At 31.7% G+C, this 23,195-nt stretch overlaps 1 protein-coding gene across 1 annotated transcript in view; it reads right to left on the bottom strand.

Moving 5' to 3' along the window:
- The window catches only part of LOC134693974 (mannose-1-phosphate guanyltransferase alpha-A-like), a 78,361-nt gene that overhangs the window by 31,909 nt on the left and 23,257 nt on the right, over positions 1 to 23,195 (bottom strand). The window lies entirely within an intron of this gene.

Raw genomic sequence — 23,195 nt, 5'->3', positions numbered from 1 at the left:
CTCATAGATCGAAACTAAACTGACAACGCCAAAGCTAAAAAAAAAAGATAAACAGACAAATACTAGTACACAAGATACAACATAGATAAGGTAAATTATTTATTAACCATCTCGGATTGTAGAATATATTGCAGAAGTTCAAAATCGGTTTATATAGATATAGGAAGATGTGGTGTGAGTGCCAATGAGACAACTCTCCATCCAAATAACAATTTAAAAATTAAACCATAATAGGTTAAAGTACGGCCTTCAACACGGAGCCTTGGCTCACACCGAACAACAAGCTATAAAGGGCCCCAAAATTACTAGTGTAAAACCATTCAAACGGGAAAACCAACGGTCTAATCTATATAAACAAAACGAGAAACGAGAAACACGTATATATTACATAGACAAACGACAACTACTGTACATCAGATTCCTGACTTAGGACAGGTGCAAACATTTGCAGCGGGATTAAACGTTTTAATGGGCCCAAACCTTCTCCCTTTTTCTGAAACAATAGCATAACATCACAACATATAAAAACATACGATAAAATATCAATTAGCAGACTTAACTCAATCAAAAAACGTATGATTACACAAAGAACGAATAAATTTGATCTGCGATATCTGAATACAAATGCACAGTTAATTAAATATTAGAGACAAACAGTCATGACCAAAAGGCTATCAAACAAATTCAAACACACTGAGAAATATTTAACCAATCAATGTTCACTTTAGAAAAAAAACGGTTTTTTATAATCTTGAAGTTTATACAAATGTTGTAAGAATAAGTGAAAATCTTATCAATGCTTAAATATGCGAACTTTATGATAGATTCGCAATCAACGTTTATAAAATCGAATTTTTGATAAATTGTCTTATATACACTCTTCAAACATATACGATATACCTGTCGTTTTGTTGACATCAAATTTCAACTTTATCTTAAAGAGGATAACTGTAATATGTTGTAAAGGAATGTTAAACAAATGTTCATGTTTACTTTGTATTTTCTTCGAGCATATTATTTAACCTTTCATCACATACTATTTTACAATATTCAATCTCAAAGATAATTTTTCTTTCTTAAAAAAAATCAGGTGTTTTTTTTCATATAATATACTCACATTTATTCAACTGTGCATAACTAAACAAAGACATGGTGATCCCAAATTTGTTCTTAGATTGTTTTTTAAAGTAAGATAAAAGCTGCATTTTCGGCATGGTATACGATCATTCTATATGAGAAAATATATAACGATGCCTTACCTCAACATATGTGTTTGTCTCTTACGACTTCACTTTTAAAAACATTTTAATCGAATGAACGGCTATCTACATATTATTTTGTCGATAGGCTTCAAGGGTCATGTTTCAATTATGGTTGGTCAGTGAAAAACAAATTGCATTTCATGTTTACATCCATCACACTACACCAAATGAATTAAGTTTTTGAATAGTTACCACATTTCACAAATTGCTTGGACATCAGTAAATCTACAATAATCATCTGTCCATTGAAATCCAAAGTCTTGCCTCATCAAAACACAGTCGGCACCCTTCACACCAGCATAATCCACATCATTAGGTTCAGACGGTGGCCCTTGAACCCAGTCCGTGTATGTCACAGGTTGACCAGAGATCCATTCAAAGGACCCTTCTGTCTTAGTGTCTGTAATACCTAACCACCAGTTATCTGAAATAAAATATACCCAAATGCATACGCCTATTTTTTCCATATGAAACGTTACAAAATCATAATGTATCGTCTTTGAATAATTTCAAAATAAAACATATCATAACATAGGAGCATTAAGCTTGAAAAATAGAAAAAAAATAATATTAAAAATAGCAAACTCTGATTTGGTATTGATATGAAAATTCAAATGGAAAAGTCCCTGGTCAAATGGCAAGATCAAAAGGTCAAACACATCAAACGAATAGGAAACAACTGTTATATTCCTGGCGTAGTACTTGCATTGCAGAACATCAATTCGAGATATTATAAATTTTCTCCAAGCGTCTCTGAATTACACAAACAAAATTGCGTATGACACAGTAATAACCTTGCATAAGTTTGGATGGTCTTTAAAATAACTTTTGAGAACTGTTAAGGTGTCTTACTCGACGAAGCGCCTCCAGCAGTTTTTATTAGTGTAAGTATATTCTTTAAGAAATTGTTTTCCTCTTCAGTTTCTATAGTTGTGAGATTTCCACCTTGGTTTTTACAGAAAGCCTACAAAAGGTAATCCTAGTTAAACGACTACATATATGTAGAAATCAAATTATCATAGTATAATATGTGTTTCTGATAAAACACATTGATTGGTACCATCTCTTCTATCATGTTCACTTATGAATAAATAATACAATCTGCTTATACACGATAAAAAAAGTCAAATAATTTGGAATTAATGAATGCATACATAACTTTAAACGTTTGTTCGAGTTAGGCTTTACTGTGTTTCTGGGTTGTTGTTTTTTTTGCTATTTAAAAGCGTATCAGCGTTTGCATGGGAAATCGGATCTTTTATTGTTTTGATCTCGGACATAACTGAAAAAACAGAAACTTTCAGAATGCACATCTGGTATGTTAAAGTTTGGAAACATTAATATTATTAGTAAACAAATGACTAGTTTATTTTCATAGTAATATTCAAACCAATATAATAGCTTTAACAAAGGATAATTTAATGTGTACGCCTTTTCAAATCGGCGAAATTAACTCTTAACGCAAAAAGTTCAACAACTGTAACCTTTAAAATTGAACTGGACCTAAACATGATATATGCATTTTGTCTCATTGGCACTCGCACCACATCTTCCAATATCTATGAGGATGATGTGATATGAGTGCTAATGAGACAACTCTCTATTCAAGTCAAAATGTAAAGAAATAATAAGTCTTCGGTCGTCAACGCATATTTCTTGCTCTTACCACACAGCAAGCTATATAGGGCCTGGCTTTGACTAATAAAACACAATTTTCAACAGAAAATTCAACGGTCTAATCTTTATAAAAACAGGATACATGTAGCATTTTGTTTATATAGATTAGACCGTTGGTTTTCCCGTTTGAATGGTTTTACACTAGTAATTTTGGGGCCCTTTATAGCTTGTTGTTCGGTGTGAGCCAAGGCTCCGTGTTGAAGGCCGTACTTTAACCTATAATGGTTTAATTTTTAAATTGTTATTTGGATGGAGAGTTGTCTCATTGGCACTCACACCACATCTTCCTATATCTATGAACCTCAGCAACAAACGACAATCACCGAACAAAGGTTGTTGATTTAGGACAGGTGCATACAAATGCAGCGAGTTTAACGTTTTAAATGGCGCCAACCTTCCCCATAACCCGAAACAGTAGTGTAACATTAAAAAATAAAACGACACACTGTTCAATATCAATACATATACTGAAAGAAAAAGTTTGATATATGGCACAATATGAATACAATATTAAAACGAAGGTTCCTATTTAATATAGACGTTACAGGTAGATCTTATGTTATACTGTTATACCACTGTCCCAGGTTAGGGGGAGGGTTGGGATCCCGCTAACAAGTTTAACCCCGCCACATTATTTATGTATGTGCCTGTCCCAAGTCAGGAGCCTGGAATTCAGTGGTTGTCGTTTGTTTATTATATGTTACATATTTGTTTTCGTTCATTTTTTTACATAAATAAGGCCGTTAGTTTTCTTGCTTGAATTGTTTTACATTGTCTTGTCGGGGCCTTTTATAGCTGACTATATGCGGTATGGGCTTTGCTTATTGTTGAAGGCCGTACGGTGACCTATAATTGTTAATGTTTGTGTCATTTTGGTCTTTTGTGGATAGTTGTCTCATTGGCAATCATACCACATCTTTTTTTATAGTAACAAAAAAATGTAGAAACAGTGTCGAAAAGACAAAATTGCGTTAAATATAACCACGTACATAGCTATGTCTGTAAATGTCTTGTCACTATTAAACTAACTTGAAATAGCTCTATGGTATTTTAGCAGTGTTAAATTGCTAATCGAAATGATATATATAACATATAAAGAAAATATCAAAATCATTTCGATAATTGTAGTAGGGTGGAAATGGACTGACAAAAGCATTAAGCGTCATTTTATAGCATGTGCTAACGTTCAGAGCATTTACTAACTTTTCGGGTGCGAGTGCTGCTTTGTAGCGGCTTTAGTTTATTATCTTTTTCGAAATCTACAAAGGTGTCTTTTACGTGCAAGAGACAAGGCTATCTCTCTTAACACGGTTCAACCATTTATCGTCCCATTCCGACGGACTATCATCGTTTCTAAAGACCATACTCGCAAATGGTGTCAAGTAAGAGCCTACAATTAAGTCCCTAAAATTTTCTTCCCGCAACTGGGATCGAACCAGCAACCTTTGTGTTAGTAGTCCGACGCAATAACCACTAAACCACGGCTCTTTTTGTTCTATGTTGCCATGTACAAAATCATTTTGGTATACGTAAATAGGTGTTTTTCATTTTTTGAATCATTATGCCTTGAAGTATTAGTTTGGATTTGAATGTGTGTGTGTGTCCACTGTTACCGAACCAAAGGAAAAGTACGACTGTCGCAATTATTTCCAAGCTTACAATATGTAATATATATATTTTTTTCGAAATGCAAGTAGTTTTCATTCTACGAGATTCAACAGTAATTTAATGCTGCTATTTTAATGGGAAAGTTCACGTCAAAAAAGTGCTGAAGGTTTTTTTTGCCTTTTTTTTTAGATTTCTCTCTATCAACATTAACATATTGAGTAATACACCTAACCAGCATCTACGGACACACATCGGTAAAGAAGAAAAGCTATTTTGATAATTTCGTATCTTATCGGAAGTAAAGGAATACCTCAGCTTGGTTGAATCCAAAGTCACCACAGTTTAACTTGTACGTTGATCCATTAAAGTTAACAACCGTTTCTGGACAACCTGCAATAATCAAGTTTACAGCGTTATTTGTATTAGGCAATGACCGCGTTAAGCTATTATTTGAGTATATTATGTAAGAGAGTGAACTTTGCATTCTCATCTGAACCAACTTAATAAGAAATATATATATTTTTCTTTTAGTGTTTTTATTCTAACGTAACATTTTATTTGACTTTGCAAAGGGGAACATATTATATTTATATATATTAAGGTAGTACCAAAAACTTTCACTTAAACTTATTTGGCTCGTTTGATTTTCATCAAATTTGAAAAAAAAAGTAATTACTTTGACCCTTTCACAAAAATATACAAATTTCAAAAATGTTGAACCAAATGTTTTATCAGAGAATATACAATGTTTATAGAGCAGTTTGACTGACACTTATTTGAATCATTGAGAAGTTAAATATTCCTTTTTATAACACAACATAATTAAAACGTTTAGCTGACTTTACAGAGTTATCTCCCTGTAGTGTAAGGTACCACCTTAAACAAACAACAGTCATCAAACGTAAGAATATAATCAATGTTGTCCATACCAACACATGTTAGGATGCCATCTCCACTCCAACCTGTTTCTTGGCATTTCTTCTCTATAGATTGGTTTCCAAGAAAAACATATTCTGCTTTACAAGAAAAAGTTGCAGTGTCACCGACTTCTGTTCCGGTAATATTAACTGTTTGTCCGTTTTGAAGCTGATCCTGCTGGATATCGTCACAATGAACTAAAAAAATGTTCTTAAGTTTGAACGAGATAGTTGCAACTAAAAGAACAACAACAACAAATGTTATCATCTATTCTTGATTATCTTGATAACCTTAGCTGGATTTGGCAAAATATTTGGAATTTTGGTCCATAATGCTCTTCAACTTCGTACTTTATTTGGCTTTTTTAATATTTGTGGATTCGAGCGTCACTGATGAGCCTTTTGTAGACAAAACGCGCGTCTGGCGTATATACAAAATTGAGTCCTGGTATCTATGATGAGTTTATTTACTACCCCTGGGTCGATGCCACTGCTGGTGGAGATTAATTCCCCCGAGGGTTTCACCAGCAAAGTAGTCAGCACTTTTTCTGCTGACATGAGTTGTCATTGATATGGTTATATTTATAAATTATATGTTTACAAAATTAAGAATTTTTGAAATACTAAGGCTTTTCTACCTCAGGCATATATTACCTTAGCTGGATTTGGCAAAACTTTTAGGAATTTTGGTCCTCAATGCTCTTCAACTTCGTACTTTATGTGGCTTTTTTAATATTTTTGGATTCGAGCGGCACTGATGAGTCTTTTGTAGACGAAACGCGCGTCTGGCATACATACACAATTTAGTCCTGGTATTTATGATGAGATTATTTACTACCACTGGTCGATAACACTGATGGTGGAGATTTATTTCCCCGAGGGGAAAATAAATCAGCACCAGCACAGTAGTCAGCACTTTGTTTGCTGACATGAATTGTCATTGATATGGTTAATTTATAAATTATATGTGTACAAAATTTTGAAATTTTGAAGCACTAAGGCTTTTCTACCTCAGGCATAGATTACCTTAGCTGGATTTGGCAAAACTTTTAGGATCTATGATGAATTTATTTTCTATTATATAAATTTAAACTGACTTTTTCAAAATTTTCATTGTTCGAAGCACACATCAGAATTGTTATACTCAACATCAATTTGGAATACCATCTTCTTTTACGAGAAAAACATGTTCAATTATTTATGCCATTCAAAATTAAAGAGAAACAGTCATTTTAAAGAAATATGTCCGATACGATAAAATAAAAGTGCGTTACAGCATAATTGTCTTATAGTGCGTTGACATAATTTTCAGAGAAAACAATGAAGTTTATGAAATATCAAAATCAACAAAAAACAAAAAAAAGAATCTCATATTTCATTACAACGTTCTTGTTTATTTCGTCTTCTATTTTAATTAGAAACTGTTCATCTTAATATAAGAATATACTGATATTCTTTAGGTTTGTGTTTGAACGTCAATAAAAAATGACTGTAATAGCGCACTAGACCTCAGATTAAAATAATCATGTTTAACAACTTGATATATCATAATTAAAGAGACAACGTCAATACAAGCATCCAATGGTAAGACATATGTCTGGTCTAAAAAAGTCAAGCTGTGGAGTTAATATCAAAGTGTGTTGAAATACAGGCACTTTAGCAGGAACACTGACATGGTTAGCGTCATATCACTCAGTTTCTAAATGTTCTAAGCAACTAGATGACCTAAAATAAGTAAACTTACACACGCAACATGGTTTGTTTCTACAACATTTCCCTTTTTCCCTCCACCCAGATCCGAACACGCTAGCACATGATGAGCCTTTTTTGCTGCCGCATCTTCCCTTGTCGGCCATACATTGACGGGTGAGTTCTTAAAAGTTCAGTTGTATATTATGAAATATATATGTCATGCGACGTTTGGTATTTCTGACTATGCATTTTTGCACTATGAAAAAATAGTTTCATGGAGAGTGTGAAAGCACGATGATTTCTATGCTTAAAATTTAAATCTGTTTCGTACGACAATAAAGTGAAACAGAAAATAAAGTGTGAATAAACTATATGTTTAAAAAATAATAACGATACACGCAAACAAACATTTAAATATGTGTTTCTCGCTAACCTGTAAAGAAAAATGTATTTGGTTTGAAAGAAAATCGAATGGATGCATTCGTATATGTTATTAATAATTTAATATGTCTAAGCCACTGAAAACACTACTAAATTTAAATCGAAACTGTAGAAGTTGTTGTCCATTCGTTTAAAGTGTTTTGTCATATGATTTTGCAATTTGATTAAGGACTTTCCGTTTTGAATTTTCCTCGAGGTTCAGTATTTTTGTAATTTTACTTTTTGCATCTGAAACGCTTTTCACAATAATAGCATAGTAAGATAAACAATAAAAATCCAAGTCAGTGTTGGGTATTTAAACGCACTGTGACCAAATTTTACAATGTTAAATTCATATATATAATATTTAAAAAAAAACTTACGTCTTGCGTTCGATACATGGTAAATGCTGAGGGTAATAACAATCACGTGACAAAAATTAAACATGGTGCTGAAAAATTTATATTCTCCATATTACATATTATACAATATTTACATTCTCAATGTTGCATGTAATCCAATATTTACATTCTCCATATTGCCTGTAGCACATTTTAAATTACATTCTCCATATTACATAATAGTACATATGGTGTAGCATTCTACTTTTTCATTAGTTATTATGATCACGTGTTTCAAATGTTATTTCAAGTATATATATATCTGTAGCCTTGTTTTATGATTTTAAGTCTATTGACGCTATTTTTCCATTGATATGTGAATTGACGGTCAATATTAAAAATCTTGCCAAATTTAGACCCAGATTCAAGTCGTTCCGATCCAAGATTACTCAACGTCATGACGTCACACATAACAATCAAGAAAGAAGCGCCGCAGCAGTCGAAAGTTATATAATTTGAATTCATTTTTTTTCTCTAAACAGGAAACAGATATGTTTTATTTTGGTTATAATCAAACACGTGCATCTTATTTATTGATATTTTCAATGGCATGTTAAAATCTGTTAAAAAACAATTTAAAAATACACACTTGTCAGAAAAAAATACATTGAAGTCAATTTTCTTAACTCAGATAAATCCATGGTAAGGCATCCAGAACCAAGGTTACAAAAAATTTTGAAAAAAATCAAGAGTTCAAAGTCTTTATAGGGATAGCGAGGATATTCATGTCTATTAATTTTGGTCTTTTATCTTTTGTTATAGATTTATTAACAAAATATCAAAAACAAATGTCATCGGCAAATGAATTCGTCATTTTATTCATATTTCAGTAATGGCTTTTGACAATTTTTATAAATGTGTCATTTGTTCACAGTAAATGTTCTAGTAAGAAGATAAAACTGTTTAAAACGTATAGACAGATGTACTTTAAATTCAAATCTTGCATGCACATTTTTATATCAATTCGTGTTTATTTTTTGTACCTCTTTAGCAGTACAGTGATAATATACAGTCCGCCAAAAGTTTAGCACCACCTAAACATACCTAGCAATATTTGTTTAACTATAATTGCGAAAAGGGGATTTTGTGCTTAGAAATTAACATTGTAGTCTCTCATGTTGATAATCACCCACATGCGTCAAGACTCTTGTACATGGACGGCAATGCTAAACCACACATGCGTCAAGACCCTTGTACATGGACGACAATGCGAAACCACACATGGCAATCATTGTAACCGAATACCAAAAGATAAAAGACATTGAAACTAACTTTTGGTCATCAATGTCTCCAGATGTGAACCCTCTCGAGCCTATGACTGTGATTGAAAACCGTAATTTGACCTATAATGAATATTTACAAATTGTGACTTGGATGGAAGGTTGTATCAATGGCACTCACACCTCATCTTCTTAAGTTTAAGTAATGTTTTTTTCAAAACATGTCTCGAATATTCCAATGTTATGCAGTCTTGGACAAACATTACTCATTCGATCTACATGCAGCTATATTTGTAAAAAGCTAAGTCTCATAATATGTGAGAAACGATTCGGGGTATACCTTAATTATAGAGAGGATACCAAGGGGGAAATCATTAATAAACACAATCGTAAAAAACAAAAAACAACCAAAATAATGCAGAAAAAAAAAACTTCCATATATATTCTGACAAGTTTCTCTGGGAATGATGCGCAAATGCGTAATACTGAAACTGAACTATAAGTTAACATTAAATTCCCCAAACCTATACAATGAGGCATTTTGATTTAGAAAAAAAAAGCAATATCAAACCTTAGAAAGCTGACCAAGGGTCATATTACAGTTATGGTATCTTTACGAAGAGATTTAAGCCGAGAAATATCATATCGTTTTAAAAAAAAAGGCAGTGGCTTTTTTGCCGGCTCCTGCAAAAAAAATTCTTAGGGGATATTTTATCTGTCTTTATAGAGTGTTGGTATTTTGCCGGTCTTGCTACGGATTTTTAATCGGACTATTTGAAATACAAATTTTATTGAAGTTTTTCAAACATAGAATTTTTGTTATCAAACAAACTTGAATTAAAGTTCGACTCATATGAATAAAATGAAGAGCTACAGCAGGTTTTGGATACTTCATTTCTGATGATTTTATTATGTACAAATTTTTTTCTAACTTTGAATAATTTTTTTTTTTATTTCTTTTTGATTTTTTTTAATTTTCATTTTAGGCATTAACATTAATGATTGGACATAGTTTTCAAGATTTAAGTTTCACTCCAATAGGATATAAGAGTAATGCCTAATATTATTAAGGCAATAGACCTACTGCCTAGGGACTAGGCGTTAGCTTATTATACAGTAAATGGGTTATGTCACAGATTTCAGTAAAACAATTGCATACGGCGTTGGCTTCATGAACTTCAAACTGATAATCGAACAAAAGTATGCATTTATCTCATTTATCATTTGAAATATAACTGATTGAATGCTTACCAAATTGATATAGAAAGCATATAAAATCGACGAAAAACCTTCTAAAATTCGTCTTAAATCATAATTGTTTTTATTACTTCTCCACAGATTAAAAAATAAACATTTAAATGATCAAAATTAAAGATATGTCACCGACTTGGTTTTTACTGTTAACATCTTTAAAAATTGTGTTATGGAGCAATGCAATGGTTTTGTAATACTTAAAAATCATTTTGACGTTGTTGAATGTTACTTTTTATTTTAAACCTGTATCTTATTATATACATTTTTTTAATATGCACATTTGACAAACAAAATTGTATACCAGAAAACATATTTATTAAGAGATATTCCAAATGAGGTATAATTTTTGAATTTTTTTTTTATTCTTTATTTTCTTGATTTATAAACTTAATCTGGACGGGCAAAATAACAAAACCATTTTACAGGAACCGGTAAAATAGCACCAAGGAGATACACGTGGTACAATAGCCCCCTTAGCCACTGCCTTTAAAAAAAAATTGAAAATCTATAAATTTTAACAATGTATTGGCTACAACGACTAACGATGTACATAACCAAACATTGCATCAAACAATTTTCATAATATAGTATTTATTGCGAAAAAAACATCTATACTTACAATTAAAACTGTCCCAAAAATTGGTGATACCAACTTAGCAAATGCTATCAATTTTCTCCACTTAATATACACACGAATATTGTAAATAAAAAACACAAATCAATAGAAATATGTAAGCACCATATGCAACCATCACAGAAAAATACATGTATGTCAAAAAGTTTTTTTCAAAATTTTAATAAAGTAAATGAAATAACGCTTTAATAAAATTAACGGTACCAATTTTCTTGCACCAGATGCGCATTTCGACAATACATGTCTCCTCACTGATGCTCGTGGCCAAAATATTTGAAATCCAAAACTTATATAAAAGATGAAGAGCTATAATCCAAAAGGTCCTAAAAGTTTAGCCAAATCCGTGAAAGGAATCAGAGCTTTGCATGAGGGAGATACATTCCTTAATTTATAATAATTTCTAATATTTTGTAACAGTAAATTTTAATAACACAAAAAATCCGTATTTTCATGCCAGTACCGAAGTACTGGCTACTGGGCTGGTGATACCCTCGGGGACTAATAGTCCACCAGCAGAGGCATCGACCCAGTGGTAGTAATAAAATTAACGGTACCAATTTTCTTGCACCAGATGCGCATTTCGACAATACATGTCTCTTCAGTGATGCTCGTGGCCAAAATATTTAAAATCCAAAGCTTATATAAAAGATGAAGAGCTATAATCCAAAAGGTCCTAAAAGTTTAGCCAAATCCGTTTAACTTGTTTTGTGTTGAATATAAATGCATAAATTTTCTAAATTTGATAGAAATAATGAACCACCATCTGAATTTAGAACTTTTTTTTACACCAGGATTGGTTGTTTTGCATAGCATATTTTTCATGTTGGTAAAAGATACCAAAAACTAATTTTTAATATGATGAGTTTATTCTCTTTATTTTTCAATGCACATATTTCTTCTCATGTATCAGAAATAATGCAACGTCAATTGCTCGTCATTATACATGCCTTTCGATAAGTAATTTTGAGAAATTGAAGGAAAAATATGCAAACACTTTTGTTTGTGTTGAATAAGAATTTATTGTTATTTGTTTAATGGAAATATTAACCGCCATTGGATGTTTGTCATGAAGGATTGGTTGTTTTTCATAAAAATAAAAACAAAAATATCAGATAAAATATTCTAAAATATGGGTCGGATCGTTTAAAATTACATTGTTTTCTTAGTTTGCTAAAAATATGTTATTTTTAACTAGTTGATGGTTACAAGGTCCTCATAAAAAGAATTTTAATAAAGTAAATTTAAACAGTTATCAAAGGGACTATGATTATAATTTAGTACGCCAGACGCGCGTTTCACCTACATAAGACTCATCAGTGACGCTCATATCAAAATATCTATGAAGCCAAACAAGAACAAAGTTGAAGAGCATTAAGGATCCAAATTTTCAAAAAGTTGTGCCAAATACGACTAAGGTAATTTATGCCTGGGATGGGAAAATCCTTAGTTTTTCGAAAAATTTTTGTAAACAGGAATTTTATAAATATGACCACATTATTGATACTCATGTCAACACCGACATGTTGACTACTAGTATGGTGAAACCCTCGGGAACGAAATAACCACCAGCAGTTGCATCGACCCAGTGGTGTAAACAGTTATCAAAGGTATTATAATTTAGAACGCCAGACGTGCGTTTCGTCCACTTTCAACATCAGTGACGGTCATATAAAAATAATTATAAATCCAAACAAGAACAATGTTGAAGAGCATTGAGGATCCAAAATTTTTAAAAAGTTGTGCCAAATACGGCTAAGGTAATGTATGCCTGGGATATCGTTAGTTTTTCGAAAAATTCAATGCTTTGTAAACAGAAAATATATAAAAATGACCACATTATTGATATTCATGTCATTACCGAAATGTTGACTACTGGGCTGGTGATACCTTCGGGGACGAAATGTCAACCAGCAATGGCATCGACCCATTGGTTTAAATAGTTATCAAATGTACCAGGGCTATAATTTAGTACGCCAGACGCGCGTTTCGTCCACTTAAAATCATCAGTGACGCTCACATCAAAATATTTATAAAGCCAAACAAGTACAAAGTTGAAGAGCATTGAAGATCCAAAATTCCAAAAAGTTGTGCCAAATACGCACTACAAACCATTAAGGTCTGAAATGGCCTATATATGTCCTCGGCTGTCATGAATTTTACTCGACCAGTCTGAATCAGTCTGACTTTTACTTGACATTACACGACCCCGGTCTAAACCTTACTCGAGTGTACTGAGTCGTACTTGAGCTTTATCTGTGCCGTTGAAAATAGTCTGAACTATAATTCGACCAGTCTGAAACAGTCTTAACCCATTCTTGATCTGTACTCGACCTTTTTTTCCAGTCTTAACCATACTTACCCAAAGGTCTGAGCAATACTCGACCAGTCTGAACTATACTAGACCAAATAGCCTCTACTTTTTTAACTGTTAAAATAAACTTATTTTTAACCGACATATATAACAACAGCGAATAAAGTTTATATATTGTTTAACCTTACATTAGAAATATATCTATTATTTTATTTAGAATAAAAAAAATAATATATTTTATATCATTTATATCAAAACGGGATAAAAACACATAAATAAATAAAATTGTTTTTCTGAGTAGTGATGAAATATAAAGTATAACCTCTGTTTGGGGCAAACACATAGATAAGATCATACCTGGTCAAAGGTATTAAGTTCTAATTAACATTTATACAAAATTGCAACATTCTGTTTAACTTAAAAACAAGGCCTTTCGAATATACAAGATAAGTTATACACGAATTTCAGAAAATAGGGCTTTCTTTTTACCTACAGGTAAAACACACATGTACCGAGGCAATTAGACCATATTAGAGTGCTTAATGAGTGCCATGTCTTTAATTAGACAAAAATGCTTAAGTCAATTGAAATAATTTTTTACTGTTACTTTGGAACACATTTCCGTTTTTAAAAAGGTTATCAAGGATCGCTATGGAAATTCTATTATCATGATTATATTCAATTCTAAGTTTAATAAAACAAAACAATTAAGGTATCTTTTTTATAAATTTATTAAGTTGTTTTATATACTATTTTATATGTATTCATATTTTGACTATTTTATTTATTGTGGTTGTTTATTTAACGCATCAATGTAAATATAACGGAATTTGATGAGACTGTCATTGAAGTGAGAGGGTAAGCGCTATAGAACCAGGATTATTATTTACGTATTATTTAAAATTTCCCAAAATTAGGCCACATTATTTATGAATGTGCCTGTCCCAAGTCAGGAGCCTGTAATTTAGTGGTTGTCGTTTGTTTATGTGTTACATATATGTTTTTTGATCATTTTTTTTACATAAATAAGGCCGTTAGTTTTCCCGTTTGAATTGTTTTACATTGTCTTATCGGTGCCTTGTATAGCTTACTATGCGGTATGGGCTTTGCTCATTGTTGAAGGCCGTATAGTGACCTATAGGTGTTAATGTTTGTGTCATTTTGGTCTTTTGTGGATAGTTGTCTCATCGGCAATCATACCACATCTTCTTTTTTATATCAATCCACCATTTTCTACATTTGAAAATTCCTGTACCAAGTCAGGAATATGACAGTTCTTGTCCATTCGTTTTTTATGCGTCTTGGTTTTTAATTTTGCCATGTCATTAGGAATTTCCCGAAATGATTTAGTTCAGTATTTTGTGATTTTACTTTTTTATATTAATATTAATTAAAAAAAAAATTTACTGCATTATTAACTAAAGTCAACTGACAACATAAATCTATGCTAGGCTTAAGTGAATGGTGAATATAGTCCAGTTAGCATGAAATACTTCAGAAATATTCATAAAATGTTGAATAACATTGAAAATATGAGTCACAGTTAATGTTTTAGATAATTTAATCAGCTTGTTAAATTTGTATTTTAAGGTTGATATATATCATTATGTAAGTGTTGATTAATATTGTGTTGAAGTTATATTATGATTGATTATTGTGAAATTTTAATTTCAATACTATATTGAATACACTTTTAATATCAAGTTGTTGTTCAAATTTCTTTTTTATTATAAATATTTTCTAAATTGATAAAATTCAGTTGATAGATACAAAGAATAGATCTAGGTTGGTTAAGACTTGGTCAAGTATGGTTCAGACTAGGTCTAGTATGGTTCAGACTAGGTCGAGTACGGTTCAGACTAGGTCGAGTATGGTTCAGACTAGGTCGAACATGGTTCAGACTCGTAAAAAATGGTTAAGAACTGGTCAAGTTCAAATTCATACTGTTAAGTACGGTTTAGACTACAGTCGAGTTTACCCAAGTACATTTCAGACCAATTCAGACTGGTCGAGTAAAAATCAGCACAGTATAGTACAAATATAGGCCATTTCAGACTTTTACTGGTTTGTAGTGACGGCTAAGATAATCTCTGCCTGGTATACGAACATTCTACTATTTTTGTTTGTGTTGAATATGAATGCAAACAATTCTTCATTGTTATAGAAATAATGAGCCACTTTCTGATTTCAGTACTTTTTGTACACCAAGATAAGATGTTTTTTCATGAAAATAAAAGAATATCAGGGGAAAAAAGTTCTTCGAATTGTTTAAAACAGAGACATACATGTATAAACATGTCTCTGTTTAAAAAGATCAATATTTCTTATTTTCTAAAAAAAATATCCCGATATTAGATATATCTTTTTTTTATTTTAATGGCATCGACATATGTGTGCTTAAAGAATTTTAGAAAAATAAGAATATAAAACTGAGAAATATCGAAAAGAAGACTCCGAAGTTTTTAATAATTTACAATCTAACTTTTCGTTACAGTACTTTTTATACCCCCACTCTTGATTCAAATTTTAAAGAATTCAAAAACAAGACTTGAGTTATTGTCAGCCGACTCTATGTGCATGTTTTCTGACAAATTAGTAATACATGTAATTCATCATATGTTTGATTGTATATTCATACAGTCTTGTAAGTATAAACATCTTTTGATTAATTAGCATGTTTGAAACAGAAAGAAATGTTTAAAAATGCAACACACGGTATTCGTAACAAGAAATCAATTTTCTTATAATTTTAAAATTCAAATGAAGTAAAAATCATTTGTAATAGAAATTGATATTATGCAACAATGAGAATATGTTACACAGAAAAACATATGTACGTGGTGGTCCCAATAGTGGTTCAAACGTATTGTATTTGCAGAAGTAGTAAAAGGGGTTGGGCACAAGTTATAGAAACATTAATTACGTCCTCTCTCTGTGGGTCTTAACAAAAAATAAATGTAAAGAAAATACTGGAATTATATTGCTTTTCATTATTTCTATATGATGTAAATTTATATAAACAAATCGTATCTTAATTCCAGTATTTTATTTACATCAGGATTAGTTGTTTTTCATAAAATATGCTGAAATTAATTGGAAAATACTTTTGTTCGTGTTGCTTAAAAATGAAATTTGTCTTCTTTCATTTCAGAAATAATGCAAAGTCAATTGCAATCAGTCATCATAAATACATTAAGATACGTACTTGTGTACAAGATGTGAATAATTGAAAGATAAATATGCAAACATTTTTGGTTTTTGTTGAATAGATATTCATTCATATCTTTACTTAATGGAAACGGGAGTTTTGTACTTTTTATGGTTGAGGGCTGGTTGTTTTTCATATATTCTCAGGCATATCAGTAAAAACATACAAACATGTTATTTGCATGCTTAATCTTCTTTTGAAAAAAAATGAAATGATATTTCTTACTTGTTGTTTCAAAATCCTGAAGATAAGATTTTTTTTATCAGAATTTAAATAATGTATGCAGAAAAATTATACTGAATGTCAAGGAAAAGGTACTAACAATGTGTATGCGTTGCATTAAAATGCACATGTTTCTTCTTTTATAACGTCAATTGAAATGAGTTATTATAAATGCATTTTATATATTATTTTGTTTAAAGTTTGAATAAATAAAGGATAAAAAAAAAATACAATGTTATTCGAAACTTTTTTAATCAAAGACATCAATATCAGATTTTTTTCATATTTAAGGATGGAACAAACGAAACTTAACATTAATAGTAAAAATTACTGTAGTTAAGTTTCACTTTTACCAAACCTAATATACACAGCATCATGGATTATTATAACACATGAAATACAACAAAATTCAGCTGTAAATCTACAATAAATTACCAATCATGAGTAAACTGAAAAAGAGCTGAATAGACAAATTTATCAAAACTTTTACCTATTCTTACAACATGCAATTCATAATAGTCTTCAAATCTGGAATCAGAATGCCATCTTGACAAAATATCTGCTGTTCTGTTTTCAACTCCAGGAAAATGAACAGCCTTAATTACAAAATTATACTTTGCAACATAAAACAAAATTTCTCTTAAACAACATTGCAAACATGTATATGCATCTCTAGTACAACCAGAATTCAAAACCAACACAATAGATTGATTATCACATCTCACTTAAACCTTTGTATTTACAAAATGTACACTCCATACTTTAACAATAATCATCAAAGCAACCAATTCAAATTGATTGATATGCAAATTCAAATCCATCAAAAAGGAAGGAAACTCAACATGTAAAAACTCTCTTTTTTTCAAGAAAACAAGTTGAACCTCTACATCCACCCAAAGTAGCATCCGTCTCCAATATTTCATCTGGCTGAGACCAATCCTCTACAGCCATCATAGAAACAACATTGTAAGACTTTAAAAAATGATACCACCATGATAAATCTTTACTTATATACAAAGAAATAATATGGTCACATTTGTCATTTGGTAAACTACGAAGCCAAGTAAGCAACCTAGAAACAAATAGAAGAGGGACGAAAGATACCAAAGGGACAGTCAAACTCATATATCTAAAACAAACTGACAACGCCAAGGCTAAAAATGAAAAAGACAAACAGAAAAACAATAGTACACATAACACAACATAGAAAACTAAAGAATAAACAACACGAACCCCACCAAAACCTAGGGGTGATTTCAGGTGCTCCAAAAGGATAAGCAGATCCTGCTCCACATGTGGCACCCGTCGTGTTGCTTATGTGATTATAAATCCGGTAAATAGTCTAATTCGGTAGCCTTCCTGGTCTTACACAGGTCGATACAAAATGTAATTTACCTAAAAAGGACTGTAAGTGTCCAACTGTAGCAACCAGTAAATTTAACCAAGTCTTTACAAACATTAAAATCTCTTCCACTATCTCAGTTGTTACTGAAATTGTAAGTTCCGAAGTGTCAAATTTCACTCCTTAAAATGTCTTAACTGTACTTGGAGAGCTAGTCTTCTCCACTGATTCTTCAAGACCACAATTGATTTAAAGTCTACCTAATACTGTAAACCAACTTAATTCCGCGAGCGATTTATTTTCGCGACTTTCGCGAGTAGAAAAGTAACGCGAATATAAATTGGCGCGAAAATATAAAGCTTGGATCTTTCATTATTAAACTACATCAGGTAAATTACAAAATCACGAAATTAAATTGGCGCGAATTCGAAGTGAACAAAAAAGCCTGAAAAGCGAAATAAAGTATCCGGGAAAATAAGTTGGTCTACAGTAAATCAAACACAACATTTCCATCTTATAGATTATATTTGAACTAAATACAGATATTACATTTAATAACAATGCACATTTCAATACTTATTAATAGCAACCTAGGTAGGAATTAACAATAGTATATAGTTATGTCCGGTTTGTTTTGAATCTAACTTCAAACGTAAAACATGTAAAACATCATACAGTTTACGTTGAACAAAATGAAATCTAATAAATGAAGGCGGGGATTAATTTTCTCTACCATAACACATATATATAATAAAAAAGACGTCAACACATTTGACAAAATCCGATGAGAATTACAAATACAACATTAAACATTTAAACTAAATACATGAATTTGGGATAGATAAGTACCGTAACACGTCTTATAGTAATGCGAATTCACACTCAGCAAAACAGTCACAATCGGCAATAAGTCACGTTTGGTCATTAAAAGATTAGACGACGTAATGACAAACTATATTCTACCATATGGTAAAAATGTCCTTACCTAGTTTGGTCACAGACACATCGTATGGATCCACCAATTCGTGATGGTGTCCATGAAATTTACGGAGTGTCAATTTTAATCTGTATAACTCATAACTTTGTTGAAGCAGTTTCTGCGTAAGGAGCACACTCCTATATATGAAGTCCGTATAGTGTGAACAAGCACGTGAATAACGTATCAATTGTGATATGTAAACACCATACGAAGGGGCAGAGGGTATGTTACTGCTGAGAAATGGGAAATTGATAATTGGGAAGTTGAAATCGTCCCGTTTATCATAGATTTTCGTGTGGAGACGTCCATCTGCGTCAATATTGAGGAAAATTTCAAGGTATGAAGCAGTCCTTCTAGTATCAGTAGTATCCTTAATTTCAAGTTCATTCGGATATATGAGATGTAAGTATTGGCTGAAATATGGGTAATGCAATGAAAGAACATCATCAATATATCGGAAAGTAAAATTAAAGAATTTCGCAAGGTGCTTTTTCTTTTTGTCTTTTAGACGGTTCTGAATGAATACTGCTTCATACGAGTACAAAAACAAATCGGCCAGCAGGGATGCACAATTATTACCCATTGGATTACCGACTGTCTGTTGAAATATAAATCCTCCAATCTTAACAAATATATTGTCGATTAAAAAGTCCAGCATTTTGATAACATCATCTTCAGTGTATTTCCTGGAAGATTCAGTGTGATTCTTCACAAAATATGATTTTTTGTAACCCAAAACAAGAAACTTGTATCTACGATTCCCATTTTTGTAGAAAGCTCTGTTTTTTATGAGATGGTGAAGTATATCTTTCAACTGAGCATGGGGAATAGTAGTATATAGCGTAGAAAAACAAAAGTTTTTATGTTGCTGCAAAATTGCAAAGATTGTGATCAAAGATTGAGCAGTAGATCTTTCGAATTTTTGAGAATCCACATCTGGTTAACACCACTGGTAGAATATATCTCATCACAATATTTTTTGAAGCCCATCGTTAACTGTAGAAAGAATAGTAGTCAGTACTTAAGAAAGATGTCGAACATTTTGAAGACCCAACAAACCAGGTTCACTCCACCATTTTCTGCATAGTACAATGTCTGTAACAAGTCAGGAATATGACAGTGGTTATCCATTAGTTTGATGTGTTTGAGCTCTTGATTTTGCCATTTGATAAAGGACTTATCTTTTTGAATTTTCGTCGGAGTTCAGTTTTTGTGATTTTACTTTTTATATAAGAATCAAATATTCAGATATATGTCATGTTTGCTTAACCTCATTGTAATAGATAAGTACACAAGTAGTATACCTGCTCCTTTCTAAGGAACTTGTTTTAATTAGGTTAACCATATAATGTCATTTTGGAGAAGACAGATATTATTATAGTCAAAAATAATTCCCTTTATTTTATACATTCAAATAATGTGATGTCGGCAAATGTACCAAAGGGTAACCTATAAGCAAAGTGTTTACTTTAAAAAAAAAATTCGTAAACTTGAGGATTTTATTACTCTAGACATATATTACCTTAGCCGTATTTAGCACATTTTTTAAAATTTGGGGTCCTCAATGCTCTTCAACTTTGTACCTGTTTGGCTTAAGAACTATTTTGAAATGAGGGTCACTTATGAATCTTATGTGGACGAAACGCGGCTGGCTTATTAAATTTGAAGTCCATACGGTTGTTTATAACTGCTTACGTCCACTTCATTTTGAACTTTGGTGAAAAGTTGTCTAATTGGCAATTAACCACATCTTCTTATGTTTATATATTTTTTAAAAGCAACACTATTTTTTTCTTCTAAATGCATGTACGCTGAATTGTATAATTCATCAGTCCTTTTAATATAAAAAAAAAAAGAAGATGTGGTATGATTGCCAATGAGACAACTATCCACAAAAGACCAAAATGACACAAACATTAACAATTATAGGTTACCGTACGGCCTTCAACAATGAGCAAAGTCCATACCGGATATAGTCAGCTATAAAAGGCCCCGATAAGATAATGTAAAACAATTCAAGCGAGAAAACTAACGGCCTTATTTATGTAAAAAATGAACGAAAAACAAACATGTAACACATAAACAAACGACAACCACTGAATTACAGGCTCCTGACTTGGGACAGGCACATAGCCAAGTGAGCTTTTCTCATCACTTGGCGTCTGTCGTCGTTAACTTTTACAAAAATCTTACCCTCTGAAACAACTGGGCCAAATTTAACCAAACTTGGCCACAATCATCGTTGGGGTATCTACTTTAAATAATGTTTAGCTAAGTAAGATTTACAAATAAGTCAACAGGACCAAAATGGTCAGTTGACCCCTTTAGGAGGTATTGCCCTTTATATATATATACCCTTCCGGAGCACCTGAGATCACCCCTAGTTTTTGGTGGGGTTCGTGTTGTTTTTTCTTTAGTTTTCTATGTTGTGTCATGTGTACTATTGTTTTTCTGTTTGTCTTTTTCATTTTTAGCCATGGTGTTGTCAGTTTGTTTTAGATTTATGAGTTTGACTGTCCCTTTGGTATCTTTCGTCCCTCTTTTATAGTAAATGTTTAACCATTTTTCATAAATCTTAGTAATCTTTTAGAAAAATCTTCCCTGAAACTACTGGGCCAAATTTACCCAAACTTGGCCACAATCATCATTTGGGTATCTAGTTTTGAAGATGTGTCCGGTGACTCAGCCAACCAACCAAGATTGCTGTCATGGCTAAAAATAGAACATAGGGTAAAAAAGGCAGTTTTTGGCTTATAACTCAAAAACCAAAGAATTTAGAGCAAATCTGACGGGAGGTGATATTGTTTATCAGGTCTTACAATATCTGCCCTGGAATTTGCAGATTAATTGGATAACCGGTTGTTAGGTTGCTGCCCCTGAATTGGTAACTTTATGGAAATTATGAATATTATTATAGATAGAGATAAACTGTAAACAGCAATAATGTACAGCAAAGTAAGACCTAAAGATAAGTCAGCATGACCAAAATGGTCAATTGACCTCCTAAGGAGTTATTGCCCTTTATAGTCAATTTTTAACAATTTTCATAAAATTTGTAAATTTTCACTATCATTTTCCACTTAAACTAACTGGGCCAAGTTCATTATAGATAGAGATAATTGTAAGCAGCAAGAATGTTTAGTAAAGTAAGATCTACAAACACATCACTGTCACCAAAACACAATTTTGTCATGAATCCATCCGTGTCCTTTGTTAAATATTTACATAGACCTAGGTGAGCGACACAAGCTCTTTAGAGCCTCTAGTTTTCAATAAACGTCATGTTCATTTTGTTTGCTTAATTATTGGGTACATCAAAATTGTTACAAAAGCAGTAAAAAGATATGTTATACATGTTAAAACAATAAACAGAATAATGTGTTTTTTAAAAAGCTCAAAGCTGCTCTGATTCTTGATGTCTAATATGACCTTCAACAAAAGTGTTTGGTTCACATTTGTTTGTGTGTACAATCTTTTGTCAATATATAAGAAAGTCTTAGTTTTAAGATTATAATATGATGTTCTTCTTTGTTTGGAAACAAAGCCATATTCGAATTCAAATAAAACAGGGGCTTCAAGTGATTGATGTCACAATTGAAATTGAAACGTCAGTTGAATTTTGAACAGCACTGGTGACCAAATGGACATTGGTGTTGGTATTGCTTGCAAAGAAATTAAATAAAACAATTCTTAATTGTATAAAAATGTATGAAGTTTAAATGTATCTATTCATTTTTTACTGCTAAACTGTTGATTGTTTTATAATGTGTTTGGTTCATCAAATCAAATCGGCTGCCTTCCAAGAGTGTATTATAGGTCGCATTGAAACTACAAAAATTCTAAAATTTCCTTTTAGAATTGAAATAATTTCAAAAAAAAAATTATGTATATATCTGTCCAAAGGATAGAAATTGCAGACACCTATACTGAAGTGAATCTTTAAATTTAGCACACTAAAGTGTATTTTATATTAAATATTTAAATTGATTGTGTGAAAAAAGGCTTGTGTGCACATTTCTGTGATAACAAGCTGTGTCCATGGTAAGGG

Source organism: Mytilus trossulus, chromosome 13 (assembly GCF_036588685.1).
Source record: "Mytilus trossulus isolate FHL-02 chromosome 13, PNRI_Mtr1.1.1.hap1, whole genome shotgun sequence".
Lineage (NCBI taxonomy): Eukaryota > Metazoa > Mollusca > Bivalvia > Mytilida > Mytilidae > Mytilus > Mytilus trossulus.
This window is presented reverse-complemented; position numbering and strand designations above follow the sequence as displayed.